Consider the following 18,566-nt stretch of genomic DNA (forward strand, 5'->3'; position numbering starts at 1 on the left):
ACTGGAAAAATTTTCATCTTAGATGAACAGCTGCTTATTTCATGCTACTGGTGTAAAGTCAGCACGAAAAACATTTTTTCAAAGGAAACACATGCATTGTGTCACTGTTATATTCCTGGAAGTCTTTTCCCCTAATACCCTGCCTTTCATCTTGGAATAGAAACTATTTAAGTAAGGGAGACATAACAGACAAAAAAAAAATCCACAAAAAATACTGCCTCTCACAGTGTTATATATACATGAACGCACACAGAGTTACATAGCAAAAGTCTGGAATTCACTCAAGATGTCTGTATTTCATAAACAAAAAGTCATCCTCAGGATGAAGGCAATTTCTCAGAAGCAAGTATTAAATAGCTACACATGTTGTTCCCACCCACGTATGGGGAGCTGCATGCACATTAACACTGCAGAAGGTGACTACACTTGTTGAAGAACGCTTCTGTTAGTATTTTTTCAAAGAAATTGGTTTTAGCCATTTAAAATTTTGGATTTTAATATTTTCCTTTAGATAGCACAAAACTTGTTACACAGTTCACATTTACTGCATATAATCTCCACTGCTGTTCATACTAACCTTGAGCATGCAGGTTAGTCCAGCTTCACAAGCTGAAATCTATTTTACAGAAAGACAAATGTGTTTTAGTCAGCAATGATGTTACCTACTCAGCATTTTGATCTCCGAATCAATGCTGAGGTACTTCTTTGCATCCCTTTATGTCGCCTGCTTATCTCATACATTCCCATTCCCTTCTAGGATCAGCCTGTCCTCAGTCACGCTGCAATCTCTTCCATCCTCTGGTATGTAGCGTTAGCACCAGTACTTTGTAAATCTATGGATTGTGGAAGGAAAACAGCTAAGTTCAGGTGAGTCTAAGAAACAAGAGTAAAATTCCAGAACACATGTGTCTGTTAAAGCATTTGCTGACTGGCCATCAGGCACAAAATATTCAGCTAAATCATTCATTTCAGCCGAGGGTAGACAAGCTGTTAGCCAATTTGATAGATAACCCATGACTGTACTGTGCACATTACAACTTCAAATTTCTTGGGCAAGCCACCAGCAAGAAGAGCAGTGCATCGCTCTACTGTTTTTTGTAAGTCCTGATGAAATCCCACAGAATGCTTATCACGGGCTAGGACCAGATTGAAGCTCCAGGTAACTTTGCTTGGTTTACTCAGCCGAATAGAGAGTCTCATTAGTTACACAGATTTGTCACGATATACACCACACTATATCCACTCATTTGTTGAACATTTTTTTTTTATATCTACAGTGCTAAACTCACACATTTAAGTTGCATTCTGATCATTAAGGATCAAAATGTCTCTAAATACAAGTGAGATAGCAATATAATCTGTTTAAAAGAGTATATTTAACCTGCCTTCTAGGTTCTGTGCTTTCAATACTGATAAGCTATGGTCTTTCTGCAACAGGTAAGCCATACAGGAAGGTCTCAAATGCAGAAGAGGTTTCCTCTGTAATTTTCCTCATGTAGTATTTCACACTACTACAAGTTCAAAGATCAAGGGCTTTGCTACAAAATCCTGTCTGGTACTATATACTCCACAACAACCTGATCTGCAAGGCTCTTCTGGAATGTTAGTGCTATCAACTTTTCTAATGCAGAGTTACCGACATTAGGCTCTTAAAGCATTAAACATGTATGACTGCAGGCTTCCATGACTACCATGTCAGAGAACGGTTTTTGGGAAAAAAAGGTGTTGCTTCAAGAAGAGAAACAAAAAACCTCAAACCCAAAACAAAAGCAAACAAACCAAAACATGCAAAAGAAGAAAAAAAGAAGAAAACCTTGAAGGCTCTTCATAGGATGTGTTTCAGCATGCTTTTCATTAATATTGATACATATCTTCATACATAACCTTATATTGATTGTGGTCCTATAAATCATAGTACTAGAAATTACAGCTTAGAAGACAGTCTATCTTCTTTTCACGCTAGTTTAATAGCTAAACTAGGGATCAAGTTAAATGTGGCAATTTAATGCAGCAATAAAAATTATCATTTTGCCCACTACTTTAAAGGACACACTGAACTGCCAGTTGGTAAACCATACCTTTGCATAAATACATCCTGCTTAATATGTTCGAGACATGCAAGAGAAAAATACAGGTCAGTAGACCCATTTAGGACAGAGACAGCAATACCTACGGCAGGACACTGAGCTGTCAAAATTTTTAAAACTCAAATTATTACAACAAAAACCACTCATATCACTGAAAAACACCTACAGAGACACACAAGCTCTTAAATAAGCTTTTAGATAATATTTACAAGCTACAGCAAGTACATGCACAAAGAAAATCCATATCTTCCATAAACTATGTCTAGTCACATAGTTTACAGAATGGCCTGCAGTTATGAGTTGATTTACAAGTACGCAATTATAATTTTGTAGTATTATAATTTCAATTCTGTAAATGTGTATAGCAAATTTTTCCTTTTCCTTCTGGCTCCTCATTCACTCATCACAGATTAGTCAAGTTCAAGAACTTCAGATATATTATGTCAAGAGTAAAGTTACTTTTGAGACTTACAAATACTTACTTCCAGAACTACCTAATTCTAAGAGAAACTGCCTACTGATTTCCCTCTGCAACATTCACAACCACTTTCAAAAATAAAAAGCAGTGATTGTTTTTCAAGTTGACAACATGGTTCCTTGATGGCAAATATTTTCAAGTTCATCTTATTATAAGAATTCCATAATTTCAGAAGATAAGAGATATGAACCAGCAGTCGTCCACGGGATGACTATGGGGATAAGCACACACAACCACATTATCACGCTTGTCTGAGTGCCAAGCCAGAGTTGCAACCTCTCTGATCCAAAAGCCACACGTATATGTTGTTGTGGTGCCAACATCAGATTAACCTTTACAATGCATTTTAGTTCACGTTTAGCTGTAGTACTGGCACAGTTCACGTCCAACTGTCTGAACTGTTTATGCACACACTGCATCCACATACACCACAACCTTGTAAAGAGGCACCTACTCGATTGTTATATACCCAACAAAACCACTACTACGCTGACAACCCTTCCAAAAGCTCCCTGAGTGTAGTCACCATCCTCCTGCTTTCATTAGTAGTCATCTCTAATTTTTTTTATTCATATTCAAAGTGTGCTTTTATGCAGTCTGTTCTCCTCACTAGAGTTACTAGAGTATGAGCAGCAGCATGCATTCTCTCAATCAAACCAGTCAGATATATCTGTTATTTAAAAACATGCAAAACCCCAAACAATGCTCTGGGGCTGAGATCTTGCCTGCCAACTTTCAGCCCAGAGTAATCAGCCCTTGAAAAGAGATTTACAAATGCAAGTGCTGACAACTAACTTTCATACTGCAAACAGCAACACCATAAAACAACAAAAAAACCCCCCTCACTGGAATAACAGATCTTTTCATTGCTCTTCTAGCAAGCACAAACAAAATAGATTTGAGTTTGGCTTTGTGGAGAACTCTTCCTAGCAAACATTTTAGAAACTTTAAACACAGATTAAGATAAACTTTTCACAAGGTTAATACAGAAATACACTTCGGGTAATATGAGAAATTCTAAAATGTTTTCAAAACAGAGGTGCACTGCCTAACTTAAGCCTCCTAACAAACTCCCAGTTGCAAGCCAGAAATCCTCTTTTTACTGTCCGTGATAACATACTTTCTCACCATCTTTCACGCCCTTCTGCATCCATGAGGATCCTAACACCACAGCAGAATTAATTGGAGCAACCACTGACCTCAGCTTTGAGAAGAGTTTTAGCACCTGCTGAATACATCCCATAGTTGCCATGAGAAATAACAGCTGCCTCTTTCGAAAGTATGCTATTAGTTTGAATACATTAATTCCTCTTTAAACAAAGTTTACCTTTATTAGTTTCACAATTGCTTGGAATACCCAAGGCATATGCAATATGTCAAGATTTAATCACATTCTCAGCCCAGGTAAAGCTGCTGACTCTGATACAGGTTAGCTAATCTTGTAGAGCGTCATCAAGAAAAACTGACAAATCCTAACCCTGAAAAGCTGCAAGTTTCCCTTCTTCTTAACATTATGAGCAGTGATACAAACTAGAGCTTGCAGTTGTAATCAGATGGCTATTTTGGAAGACTTTCAAAGAAAGATTTCAGCTGATAAATCTAAGAGTTGAACCATCATCCCACTGGATGGGGCATACATTACCATTCTGTAGATGAATAAGCCTACAAAGCCGTATCATTCTGATACAGAAAGCCTGTGACAAAACTCTGGGTTTTCCATCTTTCCTTTCAAAGAAGGAAATCAGTTTCTTTACAAGGCAGATGTGACAGAATCTATCATTCAAACAATAGTGTTGTTTAAAAGAAAATACACTGCAAACCTGTTACATTACCACAGTAGGCAAAATAGCTGCGAATGAGAAATTAAACAATCCCAAGATGCACATCTGTTGGTGGAACTCTCTGCAATCATCATTGTGCCTATGTCAGTTATAAACTCTGTATCAAACAACAGCAATTAAAAAGCTGACATGACATAAATATCTACTCGCAGCATGTGTCTACAGAAGTTAAATATTGAGTATACTACTAATGAAAGACGTCACAAGGCTCTGAATTTCTTTAACTACCAATTAGCTAATCAGTTGGGGGAAAAGTTGAAAAATCTCACCCCTGGAGCTTAGTGTAACCCAGACATATCAAAATCTGCCAGGTGCAGGTTTCAAAATGTATATGCATTCAGCATATATGCCAGCATGGTGGCTGGAAAGTTAGGTTTAAAAAAAAAACCAAGAAAAGTAACGTCTGATTTTTTTTCAGTTTTCCTTCCTGACAAGAAAATTGCTTAAGCCTGGGCAGCCCCCAGGCAGCCCCAAGAACACCACATTTTGGTTCCTAAAGAGCAACATGGACTCTATCACCAGGAGCAAACCCACACAATGACACTTGGCAGGTGCAACGTATTTCAAAACCCACATGGTAACCATGCATTAGTAAGAAATGTACTGTGCCAGATGATTACCTAAACCTTAATACTGCACGTTTTTTAACATTCTGCAATAGAAAATATCAGCTCAAATTGTTTGAAGTTGCTGCATCTACTTCACACTTAAAAAAAAAAAACAAAATAACTTCTGTTCTTTCTAAGGTCTCCAAAACTGTTCGGCAAAGTTCTACTAATTTTCTCTTCAAACATACCCTCTCCTCTAAGAATGGCTGGAATTAAGAGAAACAGTAAACCTTGCTATTTATGGGGAACTCAGCATTTTCTTATTTAAAAGATTTAGGAAACATTTCTATGTAAAGCTTCACAAGTGATTTGCAATTCTGTCATTTACTCAGCTACCTCACACACGAGAACTGATGACTCCACAAGACCAGAAATTCAAATCATTACGGTAATAAGGTATCCAAATGATACCAAACAGTAAGTTACTAAACAAAGCTGATAATATATCAAAGAAACCAGACAGTGGTAAATGATAAGGACGCTATACAGAGGCATCCAAAAAACTCCTTCAGTCTCACCTAATCCCAAACAATGGGAAGAAAAATCTTATGGTATACAGAAGATTACAGGATGACCCCTACCAACATATAATCCTGATTTATATAGTCTTTTTTTTTTTGTCTAGCCTTTTTTGCATCGCATTTTAAATACATATGCTTAAAATGAAAGGAAATCTTTCACTATATTGAATGGTCTCCCATGGAATTTTTTCAGTCCTCTTGCACACCAAGAAGGTAAGTTTTACACACAAGTACTGTATGATACACACTCAAATATCACTCAAGAAACAGAGTAATAAGCCTGTAGATCATATCCTCTTCAATAACGCAACACAACATATAATCTAAAAAAAAATGAAAATCTTACCATTTAAAAATACTAGGAGTGCCTATCAAGACAGTAATAACCCACTGGGAAGAAATTTTTGTGTCTGGTAAGATTATCATGTGCCTTGAAGACAAATCTGATTGTGTAATGAGCAGTTTTCAGTTTGCTTACGGCTTGTTCTCAGTTTTCAAGACTGAAGCAACACTCTCCTGACGGCAGGCTGAAGCACGTAACATTAAGAAACCCAACTTATTAATTAACAGGGTTTACTTCATGTAGCACATCCATCACAGAGCCACAAGCTTGTTTTCCTTACTGTAAGTGGACTAAGAGCACACACCCTGCAGGTTATCCATAATGACGCGTATATAATTTCTATTATAACTATCTTGTCAGATAAGATATTCTTTTATCAGATTATTATTTCACAGAGTACCAAACTGTTAATTAAAATAAACCTTTCACACTCCCATTTGTGCATTCCCTGAGTAACTCCTCAAATAGTAGACTTACAAGTTGTTAGCAGCTCAGCAAACCATGACAATTCTGAAATGAAAGGTGGATGTTAATCTGAAGCATCAATGACACCATAATTCTCCACAAACTCATCCTCTCTTGAGAAGTTTTTCTTTATCTAGTTGAATTCAGAATGAAAGATTCTACATTTGTTACCAAGGCCTACAAAAAGCAGAAAACATGTCACATTGGAGGAGAAAGGTCTTTTATCTTCCCCAAGAAGGAGACTGGGAATTTGCCACTCAAGCACATGAGTCAAGTATCTCCCTCAAAGTATGATGATTTTCCACTAAAATATTCCATCACTTGCCCTCCATTAGGTTTGACCTCCTCCCTACCTCTCAGTCCTGGTGTCTCTTTTTACTTCTCCAGGACAGAAAACATCACCAGCAACAACCAAGTACTGCAGTTCTGAGTAAAACTTAACAGGTCAAGTCCACATCACCCTGTCGCTACTATTACTTTTGCCTACAAAGCACCACAGGCAGTTCATACTACAAGGGGAAAAAAAAAGGAAAGAAAAGAAGATAGCAACATACCTTTCACAAGAGAAATCCCAGCAGAATGTCTGTGCTGAATTAAAGAGTGAAAGAACAGGTCATGCAAACCTGTTTTTTAAAATGCTCTTCTGCATTAAAAAAAACCCCAAACCAGAAAACCAATTAAGCTTGAACACAGGGCAACGATGCTTCAAAGTATCTACAGAAGGACAAGTCTGGGAGTTCCAGACCCCACATTCTGCACAGCATTACACATCTGCCTCTGCTTCCAAGCTATACAATAAAGAATACATTTGTTAAATGCCTCTAAGCATAGAGGGAGACTAAATTTTTACATAATCTTCTAAAACTAGTCAGTCTAAATAATGGCCAGGTATTAAAAAAACAAGTTTATGCCTAACATGGGTTAACAGAAACTGATGTATGATGAAAGCTCCATCACGTTACAAGATTTTTTAAAAATTAATATCTTTTAAAAACGGATGAGGTTTTCAGAGCACAGCACCATATATAACACTAAGCCACTGCTCACGCTCGTTTCTTGTAACTCTCCCATCTACCTGCATTTACCTGTTACACTTGACTAAGCTACAAGGCAACACTCTGCTTGCACAGTCTTCAGTGCAGTGGGATTCTGGTCTAGAAATTAAAGTCACAGCTGAGGCAATGACAACAAAACTGTTGGTATTTTTACTAATATATATAATTTTAACTGCTAAAATTGTTTACCTACTACACCAATATTAACTCTAGAGGCTTTGGTGTGATCTTTGATAGGCTCATTACATTCTTCTCTCAAAGTCAAAGCTTCTCCATAACTTCAGATATATTTATGGCTACAAATTAGCTAGAACACTATTCCACACTTTTAATGTAATACCAATATTTAACATCAAATACTGTTCATTGATGCAGAAATTAATTTTCTCATTTATTGTAAAAGTTAGGAAAGCATTGCAAAAACTTGTTTCTGAAGTTTAGCACAATCAAATGCAAAACCTCATCTAGCTCATCAACTGCCATCATCCATGTTGCTTGTCTGCACTAAGGTCACACCAGTTAACTGCAAAACACCTCTGTGTACACAGAAAGCAGAAAACCAAGACACAACTGACTAGCAGCAGTAAATTGAATTGGAAAGAAAATTAAAGCCTGTCCTGGAATGGACAGGGCAGGAGCTGATACCTTTTAGCGCTAATGACTACAGATTTCACAAAATCTTGTTCATTTCTGTGCTATTTTTAAACAGACATTTTCAGAACACTAGATGGTAACTTAGACTCCGACTTATTTTTAAAAACTTCCACATACCTCCGGCCTGCATTACTCCTTCCCACAGTCAACCGAGATGCCACATGAAGAGATTAACAAGGCTATCAGAAAAAGATGTGAAATACTTGTCAGATTCTTTTTCCCATAAACTGCAGTTCTTCGTTTTCACATGCATCTTATTTCCAGCAGGTGAGTTGATTTTGGCACTCTGGGTACTACGCCTGTCTCATTCTATCCTATCTTCTCTGAACTCATGCACACATCAGGAATTATTATGCAAGACACTATCCTTGCACAATAATTCCTTTTCTTTGTTTCCCTCCTCATGTAGCTGCCTTGCTCTCACTTAATCAAGGGGCACTGGGTAGGTTACTTTTCTTTAAAGTAGCTATTCAATGAAGATAGAGAGATTAATCTTCCTATTCCACTGCTGAAGGAAGCAATAATTAAGTACGCTATAAACTCACACGGAGTAGTAAAGTTTCCGGAAACTATTGCACTTTCATGATGACAGGCAGTTTTCATTTTCAAGATTGAAATACATTCCTCACTTGAGTACAAACTAGAAAAAAAAACCCTAAATGTTGCTGGCTAATGGACTCACCAGCATCTCAGGTGTCAGATTCACAGTTGTTTGCTTCACAACACAATTTCAAGTTCTACAGTGCTTCATTAGCCACTTCAAATTTTTAAAGCTAAGATGCAGCAATTGATGGTCTATTTTGCCATTCAAAGAAACACCGAGACTTCAAATGACATGACACATGACAAAGTGCTAGCAGCTTTAGTATTTGCTTAGAGGGAACCAAGTTAAATGTGTATGAAGCTCAGCAATGCCGGGAACAACGAACTTCCTTGTTTCGATTACCCAATGTTTCTCCTCCTGATTTACCAACACTATCTTTATGTTTTTTGCATACTTCATTACACCGCTACCCAGAAATGCCCAGTGCACACACATGATGCTGCCTGTGACTCTAAGCAGTACACTTCATAAAGATAAAGGAACTAACCCAGCTCTGCTGGGCAGGATTTTATAGACAGCACCTTCTCCGGAGAAACTCAGACACTGACAGATGAGGATGCATTATTTCATGATGAAGGGATAAGACTGAAAACATTACTTGAAGCTATAAGGTTAATATTTAGGGTAGCTTCAAGGGTGTGGTGAGGAGCCTGATATTCTTTAACGGGTCTTAATAGGCTTATCATCTTAGAATATTACTATTATTTGGATTCCATCTTTTAAGTATGCAATCAGTGCTGTATTTAAGCAAGAGGAGGTAAAAAACTGTATTAGGAACTTCTAGGACACTTAACAGTTTTAGTGTTTTGAATTATTCTTTAAGACACATACACACATAGCTTCAAAGACGATTTGCTGAATCCTTTATCATCACATTCTCATATCACACGACAAGCAGAAACCTTACAATAAAGATATCAAAATCCAATTCCAATGCCTGAAGGACTAGAATTCTGGAAAAGATGCAGACTGATGAGACAGTTGTTTGAGTGCTTCTAGCATACATCTTCAGTCTGAGAAAAGTGAGAGGGAAGGGTCTACAACCTATAGAAATATGCTTATGGATACCTAAAGCTCAGATGAGAAGCACATATGGAACCAAATAAGATGTTGATAATTAGAATGGTAAGTGAAAAAGTACAATGACAAGTCTCCCAACAGAAATACATACAATACTTCTTGACTATGCAAAGACTACTTTACTAAACATCTGGTCTGCAAAACAAAGAGCCTAGGATGAATTCCCATCAGACTCTGTGGTTTGAGGTTGGTTTTTTTTTTTCCAGAGAATTTGAAAGGCATTCATTTACCTAAAATACATTAGTTCAAGTTTTGAAATATGTTCAGGACCAAATCTAAAGCAAAATTAAGCAACTTACGAAAGTGTCATTTAACTTTAAGGTTATGTAGTAAGAGGTAGCTATTGTTTTTTGCCAACAATTTATTTAATTAACCTCTTTGCCAAAAATAGAATTTCACCCAAATAATCCAGTCATTTTAGTATTACTTCCTCTTTTGACAAAAGCCATCATCCTCCATTACAAGCTCCACTGGAATAAAAGCCAACTTGTTTAGAACACTGTATGAAAGACCATCACCTACTTGGTACACATTTGTTCACACTTAGAACACCTCACCTTTTTAGACTATCACTGGGATCAAAACTACCAGTAATTCAGGTTTTGTCTCACTGAAAGGATACACACTTCCAGTATTTAAGCTTTGACTTAATGACCATAATTTCTCCTTGAAGTCAGTATATTAAGTACAGACTCTCCTAAAAATTCCACTGTTTCCTTGAATCCAGGCAGTTAAAAGACATGTTAATTAAGAAACAAAAATATAATCACAACAAAAGAGATAATGCACTAAGCTGCAACATACTCACTAAAAGAAGGATCCCCTTCCCTTCTTTATAATATCTTTTAGACATTTATTAGAAAGAATTGGACCACAAGCTTTTAACAGGAACACAAGCACAAGGTCTTGGAGACATGCCAATGAAGGCCCAAATCGTTCGTCTTTCTGCTTCAAACAGCAACGTATTGACCATTTTCTATCCCTATCTGTAGGTCACCAACAACACTGAATGGGAATGAAACCGAGATAAGACTGCAAATTCTGTACATATAGGTAGGTCAGCACTTAAAGTAACCATGCCCCAGTGCACTCTTCACTTCTGCTCTGCATTTCTAACTCCTAGAATAAGATTCAGCACCCAGTAGGACATATACAAAAGTTTGCGCATAAAGCTTCAGCACTAGGGTATGAAAAAGCAAGCTACTTTGGACATTGGCCTGTTGATTCATCAGTTCCTTGTTTGAACAACGTCAGAGTCAGACTGTTGTGGGGCAACTTGAGACAGTATCACAACCTGTAGAAATATGCTTATGGATACCAATACTGATCAAAAACAAAACCATAAAGCTGCCAAGAGACATCACTGTAAATCTTCTCAAACATTTCATTAAGTTTCTGACAAGGGAGATTTAGCAAACGGTTAAATATTTTTTCCTCAGCTTAATTAATATTTAGCTAGTATTCTGTTTCTCAAGATTCCCCGTCAGATCATTGGCATCCTGTGATTACCAAATACTTGAAAATAGATTACAGAACATTGGGCTTGCTGAGAAATACACAGAATCACTTTAATAGAATAACAGAATTCTACCATATTTTTTAAGCAAGTTTGTAACTCCATTACCAAGACAGATGTGGATCTGCCTTCTGAATACAGTCAATAAAGTACTAATAGTCATCATTATTGCTTATTTTCAGAAGTTAGCAGAAAAGGACCACTATAAAGTTGAAGAATTAACCTAAGTAAAGGGAAAATACTGTTGTGATACTTGTGAAAGAAAACACAGGAAATCTAAAAGCAATGTTAAGTGACGTGGTATTCAGATGTCCAAAAAGCCCGGTGCAAGCTTTAGATAAATTAACTGCATGTTCTACAACTACACTCACAACTTGTTCAGTATATTCCTGAATAAGTGTCATGTGAACTACTGAGAGCATCTGAAGGTGTAACTTCCAAAGTCTGTATCACCAGTGTTTGGTGTTTTCAATAGTGAAAGTGACACATGCATTGTAGGAAGGAGTCCCTAACGATAAAGCAATTCTGGGTCTAATTGACCATAAGCTACCGTAACAGAGAGATGCCTACAGATATCTAGGGGCATCTATGGCTTTATCTATATGTACAACAGTCCAGAACTAAAATCTGTGTACAGCTACTACCTTACGTACTTGTACACTGAACTCTAGATGGCCATGAAGGCTATCCAGAATAAACTTTTACTGTGTATAGACTCTCCTGACACAAGCTCCTTACATGCCGACAGCCTTATGCGAATAACAACAGAGCTGCTGGAAGTGCAGAGGCGGCAATCTATTCAGCTTATGAACAACTGATTCCTTTTGTATTACATCATTCAACTACCCATTAAGGAGCTGGACTGACAGGATCCAGAATATGCATAGCCCAGCCCTCCACAGTAAACCAGCTTTAGAAAATACTAAGGCTCAAAGAAATTGGTGATTCATCAGGGTGTCAAAACAGCATTTCCCCAATTCCCTGCAATGTTATAGGCCAAGTAGCTAGCCATATATTAGTAACCCTTGCCAGACTTCCAATTTGAGTTAATTGCTGTTCCTGAAACACATACCCAGACACAAAATACCTGCAGCAGCACACATCACAGAGGGAACACTCTCATGGCTATCCTAATCACAGAATTATGCTGTATTATAGTCACACCTAATTTAAGTACTCCAAAGTACTTCTGTTGTATGCAGGTATTACTCTGTAGCACCTGCTTCCTAATAGAGGAGAGTACCTCCCCTTTTAGAAGAGGTACATAACAGCAACACACACGATACGCAAACATAAAAGATCAAAGAAAAAATGGATTATAAATCTTTGGATCAGCTATGAACTGATTAATAGAATTTGTTTCTCTCTTGCACTACTTTGAGGAACTTGGCTAGATTAACTTAAATGAGTGGGTGGCACATAAATCAACTTCTAGTCTCCTGTTTCCAACAAATTCCTCAAACACACTGTTGTTTAACGTAACTCAAAGCCAGCATATCCTTAAAAAGAAAGAAACAAATCGTGGGAATAGCAGTGGGTCTTCTTCAATTACCTAGTATTTACAAAACTGAATTATTTCTACTATCAAATAAAATGTCACCAAGTTTCATATTTAGAGAAATTATTTCAGAGGTACCCTATTTTCACTTTTGATAGTTATGACACACTCACTTGCCTTGAGATTAAGCAGTTAATACATAGGAAAAGAAAACAGAACTTCCTCAAAGCATTAGCTTAGAACTGCCTTTACAACATCTTCAACTGGCACCTTTGATAAAGCACATTAACAGTTCAGAGAGGAAAAAGTCTGTGTATGTCCATGTTCTCTCTTTTTTGAGAGATCACATAAAACTAGCATTACTTTAAACATGAAGTTCTACATTACTTTTCCCTCCCTAGTTTAATGACTAGCTTATGTAGCAAAATCTACCTGTCTAGATGATCTTTTATATGTGTTAAAATTATAGTGTTAGTTTTAGGATATGTGTGCCTTGCTTTAGGAACAACACTGCTCAAATACCTCTCCAGGCCCTTTACTACAAGAGTAGCTTTTACTCATACCTTCTATACAGTTCTACACATACTATTGTGTCTTTCAAAACTGCAGCGGGATGGGTTAATTTTCTTCCTTAAAACGTCCTGTTTTGTAACATCCTTCCTTTCTGACTCTTACCTGTGTGCTCATTCAGAATGCAAATACAGAAGCCTTGCAGTACTCATATAAGCTTCATATCACTGATTATGTACAGGAATAAATACAGCCAAAGATTATTTTCCAGAGTTATTTCTAAGAGTTACACAAGCTTCTTGTCTAAAAGGGGCATTTTGCTAGGAAATCCTTCGAGCAACAGAACACTACATAAGCCACATTTTTTACAACAACTTACATCACACAACAGTTCCTCACATGTGCATGTGTATATACATGCATATGCAAAAAATATAAATCACGCTCCCAAAGCATTGAAACTCCCTCCAGACTCGAAACTACAGTTTCTTTACTTTCTTCACCTGTTGTCTTTTGTCTTTTCCTCTATGGCACTGATAGCCTTCTGGACACCATGTTTCTTAGCTACATCCACCTTTGCACCTTCCTTCACAGCGTACTTCCAAAAAAAGAATGCTGTTTAAGGAGATCAATAAGGCCACTGCCCTTAACAAGACCTGCTCCTTCCAAAACAGGCACCCAAAAAAAAAAAAAAAAAAAAAAAAAAAAGTGCTCTACATGCTTATTTGTGAACCTTATCTCTTAGTTTACAAGAAAGTGAATGTCAGTGCCTGATGAATATATATAGACACCAAAGAATTAAACATTAATAGCGCTTAAGGGACAAAAAGCGAACTAGTTTACAAAAATTAAACTGATGAAACACATCTATACCTAACTGCTTTGGTCTTTATAACTCCTTTCTTGCTACCTTTCAGCTGTCACTTTAGATTTGTCATGCATTATGGCCAGAAACATGCCTCTTCCGTGTCTAGCATGTGCATTTTGTGAGGTAATGTAATAAATATTTAACAAAGAGTTTATATTACCATGTCAATTGAGCTCACAACTGATTTAAAGCCAAAGCCACTGACAGATATGAGACTTAGTAAGGGACACAGCAACAGATCTCCACAGAATATGTAGATTAGACAAACCTGACTGTATTTATTTTGCATTTCAGTAAAATAAACTAAGTAGTCAATTTCACTCTAAACAAGTAAAACATCAGAGACAGAAATTGCCTCTATGGGCAACACTTCTCAAAAAAAGCCCAAACAAACCTAAACAAAATCCCAAAGCCCCCACACCTGCCATTAGTTCTAGATCTTCCATCTGGCTCTGCACTGAAGCAGATCTAAGTTCCAGATACATAACTACATAATACATATATGTACATACCAGTCATCCATACCTTTCTGTATGTATATTTGCATTAGAGCAAGCCACAAAAACCAACCAAAGCAGAGCATGCTTGCGCCAACACCTTTATTCCCTTAAGGCATTTGTGTGTAAACACTTTAAGTAACAGAAAGAATTACAAGGAAAACAATTCAACCTAACCCAGAACATTGTATGCACTTAAGGACCCAATTATATACCATGAAAATATACCACTACTTATTTAGTAACATCCAAGAGGTCAAATGTTTTCTATTAATTCACTTCTGCAAACCTTTTAATCAGCTTTAATAAGGATATATTTTCTCCACGAAATGCAAGACCAATTAGAGATAATATCATTTTGACTTCCGTGTAAATAGTATAAACATATAAACCTATAAGAAAAAAATTTCCTATAAACATTACATACGTACAGAAAACAGCATCTGGTTTTTATGTATGTACTTTATCAGGACTCACCCTCGTTTTCTCCTCCCTTTCATTTCCCACAAAAAATAATTAAAAAAATGAGAAGATCCCAATGTTGTTCTAATAGCTAGAGTGATTAAGCTGATCAGCTTCATATCTCAAGAATTAACTTGAAGAAATGCTTACAAGTCAGCAGGAAACAAGTGAAAGTTCAACTGATAAAAAACAGTTACCAGACCAGAATCAAAACCCTAGAGTTGGGAAATCCTAGTAAGCTTAAAAAACAACACAACATGTTTTGACCTTTGACAATTTATCCAATCTGTAAAAATCAGATAAGTTTGACTTGAAACTTAAACCACATGAAAGGTTAAAGCCTTTCAACTGTGGTCCTGAGGCAGCAGAAAGATTCCTACTCCAATTTTACTAAGGATTCAGAGGTCAACAAAACTAGGCTAGAAACAAGATACAGGATCAAAAGGCAGAATTCCCATGTTTTTATCCCAACCATGACTCAAGTTTAAACAGTAGTTTTTGAAACCAGCTTGTTCTCTGTGGCCACAGGCAAGTCTTAACCACTTTGCTTCAATTCCCTTACCTGCAGAATAAAAATAATTATACTTATCTGCCATATAGGAACCATGTACAACATTGTTTGGCAAGTATACATCTGTTAAACTGTGGACAAAGCTACATAGTAATTTTGAGCATCTGCACAAACTGAGAGTGAAAACACCCGAGCTGAAGCAGCCAGTGAAGGCCTGACGACAGCCAATCCTAGGGACAAAACACCGTTTGTGTGCTGGCTGGTTTTAAAAGCGTTGCTTCCTAAGCTGCGGGCACGGCTGGTCCGCTAGCTCCTGTACTATCAGTTGATCTCTTCGTGACATGGCTTTCGTGAAAAGTCAGTGCTGCCCCACACCTGCCTGGGGCAACCGGTGAGGGGTTGCTCCCAGCAGCAGCGGCACCCGCTGCGGGCCCCGGCTGTTCTGCTCGTGAGAGTGCCACGGCTCCTCGGCGCCAAGGGAGGGGAGCGGGAAAGCGCTGCGAAACCGGTGCTTGTGGTATGCCCTCACCTCACTCGCCCCTTCCCCGCTGCCTGCACAGGCGCTCGCACCCGCTGCACACGGACACCGCTGGCAAGGCCAAACTCGCGTGGGGCCAGAGCTCCCTCGGTCGGCGAGGCCGCAGTGCGGGAGTGGGTCCCGGCGGCCCAGCCCGGCAGCTCGCCCTCTCCTCCGCCACCATCGAGGATCCGAGCCGGGATCCCTCCTCCTCCCTCCTACCTCTCCCCCGGGAACCGCCTCGGGTGGGAAGATGGCGGCTCCGGCCGCCTTCCCGGTGTGGGGGGGGGGTGGGGGCCGCGGCGGGCGTCTCTCCCACTCCAGCTCCGGCGTTCCCCCTCACACCGGCTGATGAGTGACCGGGGAGCGGCCCGAGCGTGCGCCGCCGCCGCCGCCGGGAGACGCGCGGGCCCGGGAGGCCGATCGCACTCACCTGTCACCAGCAGCCGCCGCCGCCCTCTGGCCGCGCCTCGGCGGGGAGAAGGCTGGCGGGCACGGGGAGGGGGGGTGGTCTCCGCCGGCTACCGGGGCCTTTTGCTCCTGTCGGGCTTTCCGCTTGCGCCGGGGCCTCTCGCTGCGCCGCCGCCGCCGGGGCCTCGCCGCCGCCGGATGCCGCGAGGAGGAGAGCGGAGAGCGGGGCGGGGGCCGGGAGGAGGAGCAGGCGGCGGCAGCACAGCGGGGAGGGGGAGGGGGGGGTCGCGGAGGACGAGGCAACGGCGGCGGCTCCGGGGCCCGAAACGTCTCCGAGCCGAGACTCAACCACCCGCTCGCATGAGAGACCCGCTTCCGGCTCCCGGCGGAAGTCCCTCCTCCGGCGGCGGAAGCGATTGGCCAGCGACACCGCGCGGAACGGCGCGCTCGACCGGCACCGCTGCCCACGGATTGGCGGAGCGGCCTCCGCGCGCGGCGTGACGCGCGGCGGCACGTGACGCGCCTGTCGTCACCCGCTCTGAATGAGCGCGCGGAGGCGGGACGGCGCCGCCCGCGGTTGTGCATCGCCTCGCGCTTGCCGTAGCGCCGCCGGGGCGGAGCCTCAGCCCCAGCCCCAGCCCCAGCCCCAGCCCCAGCCCCAGCCCCAGCCCCAGCCCCAGCCTCAGCCCCAGCCTCAGCCGGCGTCTCCCCGCACTGCTGGGGCGGGGCGCGGCGCGGCGCGGCACGGCACGGCACGGCACGGCACGGCACGGCACGGCACGGCACGGCACGGCACGTCCTATCGCATCCCATCGCATCCCAGCCCGGCCCGGCCCGGGTTCGCATCGATCGCTTCCCCGGTAACAGGGAAGTGGTGCCTGCCGGCCTGGTGGATGCCGTATGGCTGAGGGGACCGTTCTGCTTCCCCCAGGAGCTCTTACTCCTTCCTCGCGGCCTTCCGGGGCGCGCGGCAGGCGCTCGGGCAGTATTTCCCTGTCAGACCTGGGAAACAGCGTGTTAGCAGCTTGACGTTCGGGCACCCTCGCTGAGGGCTGGAACACTTTCAGGCTTTTGCCTTGACCTAGGGCATGTTTTTGCCTTCTGAAACGCTGTTGCAACAGAAATGGGAGGATCCAGATGCCTGTCCAAAATTACAGACCCAGTCACTGAATATTTTAGCTCTTAATACATCAGCTTCTGTGGTGTAGTTGTGATTTAAAAGAAGTGTTAAATAGGAGGATTTTGGAAGAAGGGTGTTTCGTGGAAGAACCTTTTGTTTCATGTAGGTCGTGAAAGCCGGGAGGCTATTCTCTCAGAAAGACTTTTCAGACTTACTGGCCTCAAGTTTACCAAGTTGGGAATAAAAGTATATCTTCAGTTATATAAAACTGCAACGAATGCTAGGAGATTGAAGGATTCTTTTGATTGACCAAAGAAGTCTTGTCTATCGCTTCTAGTCATTTAGTACAGATCATAATTTGGTTTTAACTACAGTTCTGCAAATGGAAAACACGGCTTCTTCTCAGGAATTGGGGAACAGAAAAGACTAAAAAGAATCGTCATCCAAAGTCTGCTCTCAGTCCTCAGCTTGGCTTACACCTCAAACTATATCACCTTACAACCACCTGGCAGTACTTTCCATGCCATGCATTGCTGTCTATCTTTGCATCTCAGAAATCAATCCAGATAGGGCCTTCTGGATCCTGTTTTTAATCTTTACTGATAAGAGTAATATTCCTGCCTTCAGGGTATCTGCTGGAAACTCCCGTAGAGACAATACTGCATTTAACTTGGAAGACCTATTCTGAGGACACCCAAGTGCTCTTTGGAATGGTTTTCGAGGTTACTGTATTGTTCCAAATCCCTAGCTAGTAGAGGCAGTAAAGCATATGGAAGCACCTGAAATGAGGTCAGGTTGTATCAGACGTGAAGCTTTACTGTTCACCTGAGGGAAGTGTGTCAGCCTTCACTCTTGGCCAAATGAATACTTCTGCGAGTGCAGGTAGTGTTTCCTTGGTCTAATTTTAAGCTCTCAAACAT

At 40.6% G+C, this 18,566-nt stretch overlaps 1 protein-coding gene across 2 annotated transcripts in view; it reads right to left on the reverse strand.

The window, feature by feature from the left end:
- LARP4B (La ribonucleoprotein 4B) overlaps window positions 1-16,904 on the reverse strand; it is a 59,546-nt gene extending 42,642 nt beyond the window's left edge. The window contains exon 1 of one of the 2 annotated variants that reach the window (XM_061996757.1): window positions 16,549-16,904. The gene's annotated coding sequence lies outside the window, so the exon portion shown is untranslated. Of the gene's footprint in view, window positions 1-16,127; window positions 16,274-16,548 lie in introns of those variants that run through there. The other variant, XM_061996758.1, reaches the window with a different exon arrangement.
- Between the last annotated feature and the right edge of the window lie 1,662 nt (window positions 16,905-18,566).

Source organism: Colius striatus, chromosome 5 (genome assembly GCF_028858725.1).
Source record: "Colius striatus isolate bColStr4 chromosome 5, bColStr4.1.hap1, whole genome shotgun sequence".
Lineage (NCBI taxonomy): Eukaryota > Metazoa > Chordata > Aves > Coliiformes > Coliidae > Colius > Colius striatus.